Raw genomic sequence first — 17,140 nt, 5'->3', positions numbered from 1 at the left:
ATCTACAGGGGAGCTTACCTCTCAAGGAAGAGGACACACCTCCCTGATCAAAGGAATGTGACAACTGTTGCCTGTGAAGGGGAAGTTACAAATAAGAAAAAAAACTGCCTGGAACTTTTGGTGTTTAAATCTTTAATTGTGATTAAGTTTCAAACTCTTTAACTGTGCAACCTGAAGGAGGATAAATCTAAAAATTGCTAGATGTTAACCTCATTTTAGACCATTGCTTTGAAGACATTAATGAACCCTGTACCACCCAAGGACCCAAAGTTACAGGAAAACCATAATTGTAGCAAAACAATTATTACTGCAAGTCTAAGATTGTATAGTCATGCTCCAGTGATAATCACCCAGATATGTACTGAATTAGAAATTATTAGTCCAAACTGTTATGATTAGATCTGATAAAATTATATAGAATGACAAAAACAGTTCTCACAGAGATGGGGATTGAATGGGAAAATAACCCATCAAATATGCAATATATATGTCTGATTTTATTAGGGGACATACTTTTAGAAATGTACATTTGTGCAAAAGTTAAGTTTGGCCAAAATCAATGTGGGAGTTCCTAAATCCCATCATGAAGATGACAGCTCTTTTCTGACTGCCAACCAGAACAAGGCAAGTGTCTTTGGCCACTCACAGCCATGGGGGTGTGTTTTGAAAATCTGCCCACACCATAAACTTTGTGATGTCACTTCGTAGGATAAATATAGGAACTTCACCACACATAGACAGACACTGCTTCGTGAACACATTCAGATTTCCGTGCAGCGCTTTGCTCCAGAACTCTTCATCTTGCAGCTGATTCCAGACTTCTTTGCAGAATCCAGGCCTTAACAATTGCTGAACTCTTGTTAGCTAGGCCCAAATTCAACCATCCCAAACTTAAGAGAATTTAATTCTGATCCAGTCTTGCTTGCTACCATTAAGGCTTGCCTGCTGAAATTTGCATCCTGATAATCTGCCGCGTCCAGTGACCAGAAGGGCCAATCCATTCCAAATTCACTTGAGGTGCGTCCAAATTGACCAGAACCACCCAGCTGACTGATCCCTCCAGAAGGATCCGATGACCATAACCCAGACGATCCAATATTAAGTACAAGTTACTGTAAGTATCAACAGGAATGACAGTGACCCATAGTATATTTGCATTGTCTTATCCCAATATCAACCCATCCCACCTTTAAACTCAGAAGCTCTAATATTGTCAGAACCATTCTTGAGTTGATTTTTCTCTCATCTGTTTCATTAAACCATAACTCATTAGTGATTTGGATTAAGTAAAGTAATTCCCATACAAAACGGAACAGTGTATTGGACCCGTCTTTATCAAAAATTGCATAGTGAAATTTTGCCACGAATTTACATTTTCAAAAGTTTTACACATGTCTTTTCCCATCCAAGGTGTTTCTTAAATCCCATCCTGATCTAAAGTGTGTACTGTTGTTTATCTTTTAGCTTATGTTTGTAAGGACCTGTTTAGTGTGGCTCCCATAAGAATTTCTATCAATTAAAGGATTTTTGCCCATTTTCATTGTTTCACAAAGCCATTTTCACCTGTCATTTTAAAAAGTGTCAATTTCCAAAAATGGTTTTCTCTCTTGTTTGGGGAGGCAAGATTGCATTTAAACTCTAGACATTGGGCCTCATCACAAGTTGGGCTGTAAGGCCGGCGCTATTAGCGCCGGTGCTAATAGCCCTACCGCCAAACCCCCCGGCGCTATTAGCGCCGGATCACGGGTCTGGCGGAAGGGTTATTTCCCATTCCCCATTGGGCCCATTCAGGAATTGCTCATTCCCCATTGGGCCAAATGGGGAAAATTTGCGCTATTACTGCCGGCGGATTTCCCGCCGGCGGTAATAGTGCTGAAAATCGGCAATTTTGCCGCACATTTCCCCCCAACTCAGAGCTGGAGGGAAATCCGACAAAGCCATGATCTGGCGGACCCTTAAATGCGGCGGTAATAGTGCTACCGCCGCATTTAAGGGTTACCGCCAGACTCGTGATGAGGCTGATTTTCTTTCATTCTTGAATACCTGCTGATTACTGACATCTGTTTAGGATTGCTCATTTGTACCTTAAGAACTTTGCAGGGGGAAATATTAACGTAACGCTATCTTTTCACAAACCAAAACTGTTATTTTTCCTGTGTTTTCTATTCTGCATCATTATAAGTGAATTCAATAACTTTACTTATTTTTTAATTGTATTGTCACCGCTTGGTGATTGCTGGCCCATATATATATTAAAACTTATGTGTGATTTGAATTTAAAATAAATGAATACATCTTTACCTTTACAAACTAGCCTGATTCCTGGTCCATTGTGACCTGGGGGGTATTTTGAGGTGGGTGTGATATGAGTGGTACATCATTCAGAATATTGAACCTATAGACACAACAATATAAGTATTTCATTTGTGCACTACATGCTAGGCGAGACCCGTGTGTGTGCCTGATTGAAATCCTTAACAAACGGTACCGGTAAGCTTACCGGTACCATTGTATCCGGCCCGCCAACCTTGTAATGAGGCCCATTGTATTATGCAAGATAGAGATTTCTCCGCACAGGGCCATGTATGTCATGCAAGGTGGTCACTTGGATTCTCACCTCCTCATTACTAGTAGTCTCTAGATGATTACGATTTGTAGGGGATGTATTGAGCATGGACCTACCTTCGGGAAGGAGTGGAGCACCTTATAATCATCGGGGGTGAGGGTGACATGGTGAGGGAAGAAAAGAAATAAAGGTGCAGGGAGCTAACAATATTCGAGGGGGAGGGTGGGCAGTTTGTCAACCGTTAGATGAAACAGTGGGCACCATATCACCCAGTCTCAGGTAGAGTGGGGAGTAGATGATGGCACGTGTGTTGCAAACACTGTTACAGCCACTTTATCTTCCCTATTAGTATTTTGTCCAATCCATCTCGAAAAATAGGCAAACTCAGGTGCAGCAACTGAATGTATTCTCCTAATATTTTGTTTTCCCTGTGTACCTATGCATTTCCACAACTAGTATTATATCTCACTGATTACAACATGTTGGTGAACAATCATATATTCTAATTGCAAGATGATTGTGTTTGTGTTAGGAGCATGACATAGAAAATTCTAATGCACGGAACCTTTGGTGAGTTGCTGGGTGAATTCTGCATGAATGTCAGTTACAACTGAGTGAAAGGATGGGTGGATGACTGGTGGATGATTACCTGATACCTGCTTACTAATTCATCTCTGATGAGCTAACCATCTTATTATGGAGACAAAAATCACTGTCCTTATGAGAGGCAACTCCATTTTGATCTGTGATTTCATCTTTAATTACAACAAACTGGCAATGAGCCAAACCTACCTCCTGAAGGGAAGGAAGCCAGTAACATGCTACCCCTGAAGAGCCCAACAGTCCAATGTGGCCATTTACACAACCTTGAAGGGCTGCTGAGCTACCAAATTGCACTAAACACCACTGTAATGGACTAGTTCACCTTTGGAGTCTGCTCTGATAAACGGAAGCAAGCTTTTGAGCCCAGCTGGGCAACTGTTAAGCATAGTAGCAAAGACTGCATATCGGTTGAGCCAATTTCCACCTTGAAGAAGGGGCCAACGGGAGTCAAAGCACACTTTTTCCACTGGCTTAAAGCATCACAGACCACTTATCTTTCCTGATCTGCTGCACCTCAGTGCATAAAGTGTGCTGCACTAAGGGGCAGCGGCAGGAGAAGTGCCAGTGTGCAGCAAAGAATGAAGGCAGCTGGTTCTGACAACCTATAGAACATTCAGTGTGCTACCCCACAAGGTATAAACCAAAAGACTGAAAGTGAAGTGTGGAGAGAGACTATGGAGAGCTGGGAGCACTTACCATTCTGGGCCAGGACCCATATGGCCCACAGTTAAACATTTTATAATGTGCAGTGCGCATGCATCCTACATTACTCTAGGGAGTTGTGCAATGGTTAGAAAAACCAACATTGTTACTAGTCGGTTCCATTTCAAATTTCCTTTATGCCCATATCAAGAGCCGATTGCTTGCTTATCTTTTGGTCAGGCTGGCACATATTGGAGATTCTTTGGAATGGTGTGTGTGTGGCTCCTCACCCTTTCACTGCACCATTGAGAGGTCCCCACAGAAGAGTGCGTTTCAGAAAGTGTTGCCATAAGAAAGCAAACTATGCCAAGGTGGACCTGCAGTTATTACTAGGATTTACAGCGATGGCCTGCCCTTGAAGGTGTAGTGACAATGCAGAACAGGGAATCCCTGAGTGAATGCAGCATTAAAAGGTCTCCTTGGCAATTCATATGTTCCACTCATAAGAGGCTCATGTGGACATTACCAGCATGCCAATGGACCACAGTAAAGTAGAACGACAGGGCAGGGCATGCCTCTCAGTCATAGACCTACTCTTCACATACCACAGGACATTTGTAGGTGTGAGACCACAGTGGGTGGGCACTGCTTAATTTGTGACAGTGTTTGCCGGTGGACAACACCGGCACTCTTTTTTGGGCACCAGCACTCAGTCAGGTCAGCTGCAGACATCCCGTGTCCTCCTTTATCTTACCTAGGGTAACCAGATGGGAGTTTTTGCATTTACAAGACTTTCCGAATTTTGAAGTCGGAGGAGTGTCTGGAACCCCCAACCTTTCAGGTACAAGTCAAAACACTTCCTGACTGTACCACAGAGACTGGCTTGGACATGTGTGTACAGCAAACCATGTTATATCAATTAGAGCACACGCCTGTTTTGAATTAACATGCCAAGATTATCATATACAGTTTATAGAAAGGAGAAGTACTGGAAATATGATTGGGTGGTGGTTGTGGGGTTTGTTTGGGGGAGGGGCGGTAATTGGTGGGCTGCAATGGGGTAGTCCCTCTTTTATGTTGTTGGTCATCCCGGTTTTTCATTTTGGAAATCTGGTCACTCTAATCTTACCACATGCATTAAGCGGGCCGAAATCGGGCGAGGGGCTGGTTTCAAGCCCATGCCTGGGCCGGTCTCGTGCCGGCTCAGGACTGCCTGCAGTGCCTACTCTGATCTGCTCTGCATGATCAGGGCCTGCAGGCAGCGAGTCAGCGCAAGACTGACACCATGGTGCAAAGTGATTGTAGGAAGTGTTACTTTTTTACAAAACATTGGGAGTGGGTGGGGCTGGCCTCAGCCCCACCCGCTCCCAGTGTTTTGTAAAAAAGTAACAGATTCCTGCAACTGCTCGCCCACCCTTGAAGGACCTGGAGCAGCAGGGCAGGTGCTGGAGTATCCTGGAGGCAGCCTGCAGGGATGGACTTGGCCAGGGGCGCGAAAAGTTGCTTTCAACTTTGCAGGAAGCAAGCAACACATTTGTTGCACACAACTTTGCAAAGTTGAAAGCAACTAATATTGGGCATGGCAAAATGCGGCGAGACTCGTCTCTGTGCTGCCACCAGCCCTCACTGCCCGCTCCAGGTCCTGGATAGGAACTCCGCCCCACTATAACTCGCTGGCCAGCACACCTCCCTTGCCAGTGTCCTGCACGTGCAGCAGGGGCGTGCAGAAAGACAGGCACGCACATTAGTGGGGCAAGTGCGACAGGTGGGTGCACGGGTTCCCCGGGATATTTTGCGCCGTTTTTCCTTTACAGATGGGGTTACATATAGGGGCATTCCTTGCGACCCCACGAGCGCCCTATGAACGCATAGGAGCACCCTACGGGCACGCTATCTGCCCCCTGTCACGTGGCCCATTGCTTTGCTAATAATAAAATGTGCTCCTAGCTTTAACTAACCACCCCCCCCTTCATCCCCGTACAAAGTACTGAAATAATATCAGAATTACATGTAACTCCACGAATTGCACTCAGCAGGCTGAGTCGGCTCGTGTCCAGAACTACTCTGCAAGCCAGGCATTTCAGCAGCCTGTCACCACAGCTTTAATTAATTGCTGCAGTGAAAGCTGCAATTCTGCTCCTCAATTGCAGTAACACAATGATGGCAAGGTGTGTACACTGGTATACTAATCGGAGGAATACTTCTCCTTTGCCTAACGCCGTTTGCTAGTATTACCCAACTCAATGGTACACTTTTCATACAGGTCCGAATGGTGAAATGCTGAGTCTCCACTATGGCACTTTTTGATGTACCTGCGGGAGATGCAACTTTGCACTGCCAGTGCTGAACCCGCCGAGTTATCTCGGTGACCTGCCTGCCGCTTGTATGGGCTGCCCAAGGGCCAGAACACAGCCAGTGTGCACCGTGCGGTGCCCAGACCTCCTCGGACAGCTTCTCCTTTCATCAAGAGGAGAGGGCGGAAACAGTGACGACTGAAGTCTCCAGCAGTTTCGCATCGCTGGTTACATTTTGAGTTTTCTATATAGCGGCTAAAGGCAGCTTCTTCCTGCTTTTTGGCATTGTCCAGACCGATCTTGTTATTAGCCAACGGATTGGTACTTTATTAATTGCGGTAATGTATGAGTTGCCCCACAGATGTTTAAACCCACGCGGGTGTAGGCAGCAGGCCAGTACCCGGCGAGTGTGGGGAAGTGTATTAATACAGTGGGGGGGGGGTTGGGTCGAACCCCCTGGACCGGGCCAGGCCACAAGGAAGTGTCTCTAATGCCGCCTGGCCTTTGAGTCACACACCGATCGCTGAAGCAGGTGCATTGACCCTCTGTCCTGTATCGACACATGCGCATTTCTCCGGGGCGACCCCTACATTGTCCTTGTCTCTAATCCTCCTGACGGCGGTTGGGGGAATATAAATACCCACAAGCGGGTATATATAATTACGAGACCCTGTCTGCCCATGCGACTCTCCCTGGGTGGTGTGTGTGTGTGGGGGGGGGTGAGGGGGAGCAGTAGATCTGGGCTTACTACCTCCTTGGATACTCAACCTTTTTGCGGGAACACAGCCCAGTCTGAGGGTGCTTGGGGCATGCCAATTGAGGACTTGCCTCGAGCACTGTGCCTACTGGGCATTGCTGGGAACCCTGCTGGGTGAACCGGTATAGCCAGGGCCCCGCCCCCAGAGAATTGGCCCCACCCGTGTAAGGACCTGTGGAGAGTTCGAGCTTCAACCGTGTGAAGTTCACTGTCTGGGGACACAGAGGAAGGAGCGTCTCAGTAGGTAGGATGCACCATTTTTTTTTTACTGACTAAAAATGTAAAGTGACTTATTTTTATATAGTCGCTGCTGTCGCATTGAAGTGATTTTGTAGTAATACGACTGCACAGCCGTGGCTTTTTCACTTCTGTTATCGCCCTCTAAAAGTCCGAGCTATTGTTTCTGCGAGATTCGCCCTGCAGATTTCCGCAGCACGTGTATTGATCCACTCAGCTACTTTGCAGTAAGCGGAATGTCAGTGCGTTATCTATTCAGCTGCGCAAGATGTTACGATTTGAGCAGCCTGAGTCGACTTCTTGCGCTTAGTGTAGCATGCAAAGAATCAGTGGCACAGGATGGGCAGACACCGGGGCTCGAGATCACAGAGACATCAGGTCTCCAGTTCAGAGCTTTTCTGTAACACACTGATGCATTCTGGGAGTTGGAGTCTTGCTTTGTGTCACTTTTGATAGATGAATATTCTCTGGCCGGTCAATGGGTGCCCTGGGGTCTGTGCCATCGGCGTGTTTTAGGGTTCCCCTGCTTAACAGCAGCTGGCCGCTCAGGACCCCCGAGGTGCTCCGTGTTCAGACTAAAGACCAGTGGATGCCATTGGCGCCGGATAGTGTCCGGGTGGGGAGAGGCAGGTGGGAGTTAGGGATAGTCATTAGCTCATCCAGTCCCTGGTTTTGCACTAACATTATGGTACTTGTAGTTCTGTGTATCCTTGTGTGAAAGCACATACATAGTGTGGCTTAGTAGCACAGTGCATTTTGATCAGTGCGCGATCTAAATAGCTCGGTGTATGAGCAGTGTTTGGACCAAGTACCTCAGTGTCGTGAGCAGTGTAGGAGCTAAATAACTCAGTCTCTTGTATGCAGTGTTGGAGCTAAGTAGCCCAGTGTCGTGAGCAGTGCAGGAGCTAAGTAGCCCAGTGTCGTGAGCAGTGCAGGAGCTAAGTAGCTCAGTGTCGTGTGAGCAGGGCGGGAACTAAGTAACTCTGTGTTGTGTGAGCTGGGCGGGAGCTAAGTAACTCTGTGTCTTGCGAGCAGTGTGCGAGCTAAGTAGCTCGGTTTATGAGCAGTGTTTGGACCAAGTACCTCAGTGTCGTGAGCAGTGTAGGAGCTGATTAACTCAGTCTCTTGTATGCAGTGTTGGAGCTAAGTAGCCCAGTGTCGTGAGCAGTGCAGGAGCTAAGTAGCTCAGTGTCGTGTGAGCAGGGCGGGAACTAAGTAACTCTGTGTTGTGTGAGCTGGGCGGGAGCTAAGTAACTCTGTGTCTTGCGAGCAGTGTGCGAGCTAAGTAGCTCAGTTTACGAGCAGTGTTTGGTCTAAGTAGCTCAGTGTCTAGTGAGCAGTGCGGAGCCAGAGTCAGACTGACACGTAACATTGTCCCAGCCACCAATTAAAAGTGGCCCACATGTGCCCATTATTAATGATCAAATCAGGGCCGGCTGGTGATGTGTAAGGGGGCCACTAAACCTATCATAACAATTGTTTTCCAACTTTAAAGCATGATGCTTCCTCATCCTGTTACTAGGCTTGCCAGCAGTTGCTGCAGCATCAAACATGTGACATGGAGCAGCAGCAGTGTGATAGGCTGGTGGAGGGCCGATCTAGCACTGAGCCGGGGCGGCATTAGTGAGCCCAGGTTTTTTGGGCCTTGGCACTTATTTTTTTTACTAATTAAGCACTGTGGGTGGGTGAGGGTTTTCGAAACCCTCCAGAATTATCCTGTATGACTTCCGTTACTGCTTAAGTATATTGGGTCATTGAATGCAATATAAACTCATTGTAACATTGAGTGGGTATCATCCTATCTTTGTAGTTGGTGCGTAAATCCAAATTTTCTCGAACGCTGAGTGAAATAGAAACGTTCTACTCATATTCTGCAACTCAAAGGTGCAAGCTAGGTTTAGCAGTGTCCATTGCATCAGTTAATCATTATATGGCACTTGTGTACAATTCAATTGGGCTTCGGCAGAATTACTCTTTACCATACACAACCATTTGCCACCACAAACACACACACAGCACAACATGATCTATATTAACACATTAACAGCCACACGTGTGTAACTTTACATGGCCCAATAGCGCATTTAATTCCGATACCAATATGTGCTAGTTACTTTTCAAAGCACACACATACAATTGAATCAGGTGCACATGTATGATGGTTATTATGTCAAGGTGCAAACAATCCAGATATCAATGTATAATGGTTAGGACCAAGTGCAAGTGTGCAAAGCACATTTTACAGTACAAAGGCTCACTTTATGAAACCTAGACCAGCATGCACTTTTCGAATAAACAAACAGGCGACTCGGAAATATTGATTTGTATTACAACTATGGCATGAACCTCAGCTGAGCCATTGAGCATCCTCTATTGAACTGTGAGAGGGAGACAGAGGTGAGCTGCCTTATAAAGATGCCTAGCAGTGCCTAGAGGGATTTCAAATTCAACATCAGAGTTTTATTTTGACTGTCCATCCTATCCCCCTCACCCAATGCCCTTCTTGTCACTGCCAGCATGCCGATCTTCACCTTCCAGCATCCACTGCACCCCATTTACGCAAAGGGGTAGCACACACAACTTTATGGGGCACTTTGAGTAATCCACGTTCCACCTGGTATCTGTTCTGCTCCTCATTTCACCATGAAGAAACCTCTGCAGTGTTGGAGCATCCCTGCCTAATTCTGGTGCCACATCATCACCTGGTGAATCATGGCTTTGAAGGTGGTGAGATTCAATGTTGTCCTGTGGCTGTATATCCTGTGTGAGAGTGCTCGGTGCCTCAAACACGCTGTGCTGTCCCTGTTCTGCAAATGTCACAGCAGGCTACTAGCACAGTCCCTGGGCATGCTTGAGTGAAGTTTGAGGCATTTGCCAGTCGGCCCACCATCTTACTAAGGAAGGCAAACTTTGTGCCTGTAGTCCTCGAATGTCAAGCTGCCCTTTCTCTAAATGAAAGGATAGAGGGCCTGATTTACAAAATCGGTTGACAATGGTGCAAACCCATTGACAATCACTTTGTAAATCAGGGCATTATCTCCCATGACCCTTAGCATGATGTATTTTATGCTAATGAGAGACGTCTCCAGACATCCCCTTTTCCTGCATCGCTGATGCTTGTTTTGTTGCACATGGGACACAGTATATCTATTTGTTACAGTGAGAGAGAGAGAGAGAGAGAGAGAGAGAGAGAGAGAGAGAGAGAGAGAGAGAGAGAGAGATAGAGGGAGAGGGAGAGAGAGAGAGAGAGAGAGCGAGAGAAAAAGAGAGAGAGAGAGGGAGAGGGAGAGAGAGAGAGAGAGAGAGATAGTGAGGAGGAGTTGGCAGTGGCACTGTGAGAGGGTGAAATAAAACCTGTGTGCAAAAAGGCAGTGGAAGGAGTGCATGTTTGAAGGTTTCTTAGCCTTGTAAGGCCTATCCCCCACGTCCCTGACTTACTACTTCCTTCTAATATCTCCTACCTCCATTAACTACACAGAGAAATCTCCCACAGATGGATACCACAGACTTTGCCTTTCGCACATGAACACTTATTGATTCATGGCTAAATGTACCCCTTTAGCCCTATAACAGGGTCCCATATCAGCAGCTAAGCAATTGAAAAGTGCTATTGTCTTTCAGATCTTGAGCTCTTTCCTGTGGATATTCCCAAGTCTCTCTGCAAAACCCATAGAAAGCATATTGGCACACAGATACCCTGCACTTCCAACTTGAACCCATCAACCCCAAAGGCTTAGCATCTGTCTCTAATACTGTCCCATGTATGACCCATCCCCTTTTTCCTACAGAGACATGCACAGCAAGGACACTAAAGTTGGCCGAAGGATGCTATACAAGAACACCTACATTACATATCTAGTCATCAGGCATGTCTCCTTTTCCTTCTGTATTCCTCTGGGGCATTATAAAGTATTTTCCCAGGAATATACTTCACCAGGTGCATCCCTCCTCATCCTTATCTGACCACAACACTATTATTTTGTGGACGCAGGCTAGTCTGTCACAACGTGTTGCCTTGCAAACAATTCTAGGATTTTCCCTTCACAGCTAGTATTTGTCTTGTTACAACATTGTGGCACAATCCATTAGCCACTGGATGTAATCTTCTGCCTCCAACAATTACATGAGTTTCTCTTTTCAACTAGTATTGTGTCTCAAACAAAATATTCCACACTCAGTTTTAGCCACTTAACGTAATATACTGCCTGGCCCAAAGCTATATGGTGATGTTTTCCTCGCTCCTTCCTAGTCACTGGCAAGACTTGTCACATGGCCGTATGTCACACAGTGTGTTCACTGTGATTGTTTGCATTACTAATTGCAAGGAGAGTCAGTCTTCTTTCATTTTCTACCTCCTATTCAATGTCCTACATCTAACCTAATTGCAGTGCTGTAGTGTTCTATGCTTGCCTCACTTGCACTAGTGACCACCTGTCTTTGCTTACAATACGGACCATGAACACCAACAGCTTACGCCAGATTTATCACATTTTAGCCCAAACTCACCCAGACCACTTTGCCTGAAACCCAAAGGAAGTTTGGGAGAGTGTGGCTTGGCCAGAACAGCTGACCACAAATGATTCAGAATTTGAGAATTTGACTGAAAGTTTCAATTTGGATATGCCCCTATAATCCATGTACCAGTAATGTGTTTAATTCTGTTTAAAGTTCTTTTGTTTCCACCCCAAGAACTTCAGGCCTTGTCTGGGCTTGGGGGTGGGGTGTGGGGTTGGTCTGTTCTTCATCCCCACTGGACAGTGTATCCTTTATTCACTTAATTTCATGTGGTTTTGTGTGTTGACTTTCATTATGTGACATTTTCCTCTCCCTTTCATCTAGGCACTTTAATTTTTTATCGTGCACCTGTTTCTGATTTACGTTTTCTGGAATCGTTTGATTTGTTGCTCTCTTATGGATTACAATTTTTCGAACACTTTTTGTTCCCGTTTGATTTTCATTTGCCTCTATCTAAATCTGGCATTCACGTCTCTATATTGGTAGTTCTTACTTCTTCTAATAACTTGATGCTATTCCTTCTGCCCCTCCATATACAGATGTTTATTCTTCTGCTAATACTAACTTAGATTCTAATTCTATTGTTTGTATTCCTTTGGTTGATCACTTTTTAACATTATTCTTCCCATTCCATTTATTAACTCTCCTACTATTAACATTACCTCAATCGAAATACACAAAAATGTTGTATCAACTGTCTGGTTCATTTGATTTCTTTTTCTCTTCCTTCTCTTGATGAGCTATCTAGTCTTGATGCCGACACATAAAGTAGACTAGTCACACTTGTATCTTCTCATGATCTAATTTGTCTTAATACAGCTTCAACTTCTTTATGTAAAACTTCTCATAATTGTCTCCATAGGTCTCTTATAGACCCACATCATCAACACTTTAGGTCTGAGTGTCGCTGACATAAAATTAGATAATTTGCAAATCGCTCAACTTGTGCCAAATTACACAAAGCCTATGAATTAGCACAAAAGGATACTACAGCAGAGTAGTATTAGGCTTGTATATCTCCTCACTCTTTATTCCCCCCTCATCTTTCTTCTCCTGCTAATAGGCTACCTTTATGCTATGTTCTGTACCATTCTCTGATCCCTCTCTTTCATCATATTTGGTTGCTGATGACTGTGCTTCTTTATTTGTCACAAACCTTGTAGGTGTTCACTAGCCTTTGCTGCCCTCTACTCCACTCCTTCTTCTGGTAACAGTTTATTCTCTTCTTTCTTGTCTGTCAGCGAATCAGATGTCATCTCTGTTATATCTCAGGCTAACTCCACAGCATCTCATTCTGTTCCTCCAACTTCTACACTTGCTAAATTAGTTTTTCCTTCTGTTTGTTATCTTGTTTTTTGTTTCAATATAGCTCTCTAACCTGTATATGTCCCATCTAATTTCAAACAGGCTACTATTTTTTCTTTATGGAAAATGCCCAATCTTGATGTTTCTTTTTCTGCTAATTATTTTCATTTATCTCGTCTGTCATATTTTTTTTATAAAAATTATAAAAATAATCATTTCAAAAATGTAATTTTTAATAACCTGTTGTCACCTTTACAATCTGGTTCCAGGCAGGTAATTCCACAGAAACTGCACTATTAGCAGTATCTGATTTTATTTTACAGAAGGTCATCTTAAAATATCCTGTGTACTTGTATTTCTTGATTTATCAGCTGAATTTGACATTGCCGATCAACCTACACTCATACATTCTTCAATTGAGATACCTGTAACTGCTCTTTCTTGGTTATCTTCCTACTTAACTCATCTCTCTGTGTATGTTTCTTCAAAATGTTCCTTTTCTCCTTCATAGGCTTTTATTTATGTAGTCCCAGTGGGTTTTGTTCTTGTTCCCTTATCATTTACGTCATACACGATTCAGCTTACATCCCTCATTAGTCCTGTGGTTTTCACACACACTTTTATGATTAGTCTTGTGGTTTTCACACACATTTTTATGATGATGACACATACATTTAATTTTCCTTTCCTTTCTCTTCACCAGCAACTGTCTCAGTGTTTATCAGTACATTGGATTGCAAATGATTTCCTATGGCTAAATCCAAAAGAAGCAAAGATTTTGTTTTTTTCAGCAACTATGACTATTGCAGGTCCGAGTTTGGTTTCCTTTTCTAGTGTACAATTAGAATTGTCCCTAATAGCATGTAATCTAGGATTCATATTTGCCTCACTTCTAATGGGCACTGCCACATCTTGTCAGTTACTCAATATGGTGGTTTCAACTTTATTATATTAGGAATATTTGTCATCTAATAAAGTTGTCTTCAACAAAAACCTTACTTCTGACCTAAGTAATGTCTCCTTTAAATAATTGCTGTTCTTTATATGTTGGTTTGCCTAAATATGTCCACCTTTTGTTTCAATATATTTTACATTCTTCTGTCAGGATTTCATTTTAAATTATAATTCTCGTATTTCATTTTATTTGGCTCACCTATTTCATGCAGATTCCAATTTCATTTTTTATGTATTGTATTTAAATGCATACATGGCTCTGCAAATGCTTATCTTTCAGGGATAATTTATTTATATCAACCTTCTTGTCTGTTGTTCAACATCCTCCTTGTGCAGCAGTGCATTTTCATGTATTTCACCTTCTAGCTTCTGAACTATTGAACTCTTTACCACCTGATATTCGTCTTTCTACTACTTTATTTCATTTTAAATCATGTTTAAAATACCCCCATCTCTCTTTAGCTTTTTGATCAGTTTGATAGTTCTGTTCTTTTTTAAATTGATAATAGTTCTTTATCATATTCATTCATTTTGTTCATAATCTGTGTGCCATTATTTGTAAATGTGAAGTATTTTGGATACAAATGCTATACAAATATAATAGGATAAAAGTGCAATAAATACCCTGTAGGTTTTGTATATACTTCTGAATGTCTGAAGGACTGGTGACAATTCTGATAGAAATTATGCACAAGATCTAAAAATATAATATTTCTTCACAAACTATCTTAGCATTTTTAACTAAGAGGAATAGCAAAAGAAACATTAGAAAAACAAATGCTGTATGTCCAGTATCCGAGGAGTTTGTTAACTTTCCTTATTTTGAAGATTGATGTAAAACATCACATTCCCTTCACTCTGGCTACATTACATTTCATAAAAATAAGCACGTATATTGTTCCTCCGTTCATAAACATTTGTCCTATCAGAAGCAAACTGGACCATCTGAAAATACAAGGTATAACTATAGCCAAAGTGTCTTTAAATTCCCAGTACAATCCATAATAACACAGGGTCTGACCATTTGAGGCCAATGTACATCAGTAATTAGCTTATCAGTGTTTTATAGGAGGATGCCTTTGTGTTTTTTCTAGCATTTTTATTATTAAGTAAGTCTCTGTACTTTGAGCAAATATTGATTGTCTAATGCTGAATAATATTTAAACACAGAGTCATTTTCTTCTCAGAAAATTGATAGTGATAATAGTTGTGGACAAGGGCAAAAAAGAATCCACACGACACACATTACAAAAGTAATTTTGTCTAATTAGTCAAAGGAGTGTCTAAGAATATGAAATTCATTGTATGTGGTAGCCTAGGACCTCCGCTAAATCTTTCAGGTAATGCCATTGGATAATTTAGAATACAGTGCTGTACAGCCACATTATTCTGTTCTTAATCTATTATCATTACTGGTATTTAATTCTGCTAGCACTGACAATGCATCTTAAATCACCGGCTATGGATACCTGTGCTGCTCTAGTTAGCTCTCTTCAGGCCTAATTAAGAGTTTGGCAGTAGTGGTACAACATCTGGTATTTCTGAATGCTGGATGTTTTACCACTCTGTCAAACTAATAATTTCACAATTGAATCTCACCTTCTCTGCCTGCATTTGTGTGATGGCAATTACTGCCACCAAAATACAGTACCATATGTGGTAATTATTGCAAGCAGGAATATTAAAATCCCAAAGGGGTCCGATGGGATTTCATAATGTGGAATAACCTGTGGTCCACGTGACTAGGAATCCTGCAGACCTTAAATATTACTGCATGTGGTAAGAGTATTACAGTTTTTGCATTATTGCCAGAGGAAATACCACAAAACCTGTAATCAGTTAATGACTGAGCAATCGGATCCTACAAAGCAGTGTCTGTCGGTGACAGAATGCCAAAGAGAGAGAAGGAGCGATAGAGAATTGGAGATATGTGTGTGTGTTCCCACCTTAAATAGGACTATCTAATTACTTTGTTTTTTTCCTTTGTGCACTCCCACAACTAGGGAGAAATGTGAGCTTTTATGAATTATCTTCATTGCATTGTAAATAACAGATGTTACCATTACACAAGTAAATGTTACTAATGTTATTGACTGTATAAGGATGAAAGACAAAAGTACGCTGCCAGACCCCAACCACATGCATCCCTGCTTCACAGTGGTCTCTGGTGCTTGCCATGTATCTGTATCTGGCCCCATTGGATCAGTAGTCTTAGTTGGCCTACCTTCACATTACTTGGCACAATGTTCTCCCTCTGTATTAAGCCTGTTTTCATACAGTGGTGCTCTCTATGCTTTTGTTATATGAATCCCGTACATACCTACTTGCGTATGAACCATTTTTCTATTATGCCACTGCTGAATTTTAACATTCTATAGCTATTAATGCAAATAAACCACTGAACACTTTTCTTACTCAACTGCTTCAATCATGTTCTTCTTTTTTTTTTAAAGAAATCTGATTCTGAGTACTAAAACCAGTTGCTGTCATCATTAGCAAATGTCATTTCACATCCCTGCACAGTCTGTATTTACAGACCTACAAGTGCATTAGCAGAATGCACTATGATGTGAGTTTGAAAGCCAAGACTCGTTGATTATTTCATTCCCAGCATGGAAAAACCTGAGACTTCGGCTAATGAACTACTACTTTCAAGATAAGAGACACAGCAGAGGATCCTGAGCAACAAAGCCGCATGCTCGAAGTCATTTTGTGAAGCATGCATGCATGCATGCATGCATGCAGATGATTTTGCATAATGTGCATAACATTTTCAGTTCCACTAACATGTTTGTGCATGAAACAGTACAATAATGCACCTTCATCAGCTGCCAAAATTGACTCGGAAGACAGAAAAGATGCAGCCGAAAACAGCAGGTTTGGTTCTGGGTCAATCTGGGTGGGTACTGCCTTGAATTTCGTGATAGCAGCTGGCCTCTTATTAACACAAATGACGGACAGCAGTTTTGAACCTTAGTCTCCAATGTAGATTGGATCCATAATGCTTTCTGCCAGTTTGTCTGCAGTCAATATAAGTGCAGGTAAAGAAATTTTACACTTTGATTCATCATCAAAAACATGTTCATTTTTCTAGCACAAAATATTTAACAAAGGCATTTCTCTGAGTGTCATCTCATTTAAGCAATACAGAAATTAGCAACAGCATGATGCTCCCCAAACAAATGACTACACAGTGGTTTGCAAGAAAAATCACCATTGTGAAATGTGGGTCTTAAAACTCCACCCTACTCTTGCCACCCTCACTCT

This window comes from Ambystoma mexicanum, chromosome 9, assembly GCF_040938575.1.
Source record: "Ambystoma mexicanum isolate Mex_15411 chromosome 9, UKY_AmexF1_1, whole genome shotgun sequence".
In the NCBI taxonomy this organism is placed as follows: Eukaryota; Metazoa; Chordata; class Amphibia; order Caudata; family Ambystomatidae; genus Ambystoma; species Ambystoma mexicanum.
Note: the sequence above shows the minus strand (reverse complement) of the source record.